Here is a 239-nt window from a genome sequence, read left to right as displayed (position 1 = left end):
ACTACGTTGCGCAACGTGCATGGATAACTTCGTTGTTCCCATGGTGTAAATAGACAGGTGAAGCATTGCGCGTAATGGCGGCAGGTTTGGCGGTTGAACGAATCAGGAGGCGACTCGTTTTGTAGGCGCTCACTTTAAAGTGGATTCGATTATAAGAAATAAAAATGCGTGAATCATGTAAAATTTCAAATATATATTTAATGAGAAATATAATAAAACCTTAAATAAATAAATTAATT

The 239-nt window shown here is 36.0% G+C and overlaps 1 protein-coding gene across 2 annotated transcripts in view; it reads left to right on the top strand.

Moving 5' to 3' along the window:
• The window catches only part of LOC143897126 (uncharacterized), an 86,005-nt gene that overhangs the window by 53,554 nt on the left and 32,212 nt on the right, over window positions 1-239 (top strand). The gene's annotated exons all lie outside the window — the stretch shown is intronic.

This window comes from Temnothorax americanus, unplaced genomic scaffold (assembly GCF_048541705.1).
Source record: "Temnothorax americanus isolate GAGA-0224 unplaced genomic scaffold, ASM4854170v1 Scaffold1, whole genome shotgun sequence".
NCBI classification, from domain to species: domain Eukaryota; kingdom Metazoa; phylum Arthropoda; class Insecta; order Hymenoptera; family Formicidae; genus Temnothorax; species Temnothorax americanus.
This window is presented reverse-complemented; position numbering and strand designations above follow the sequence as displayed.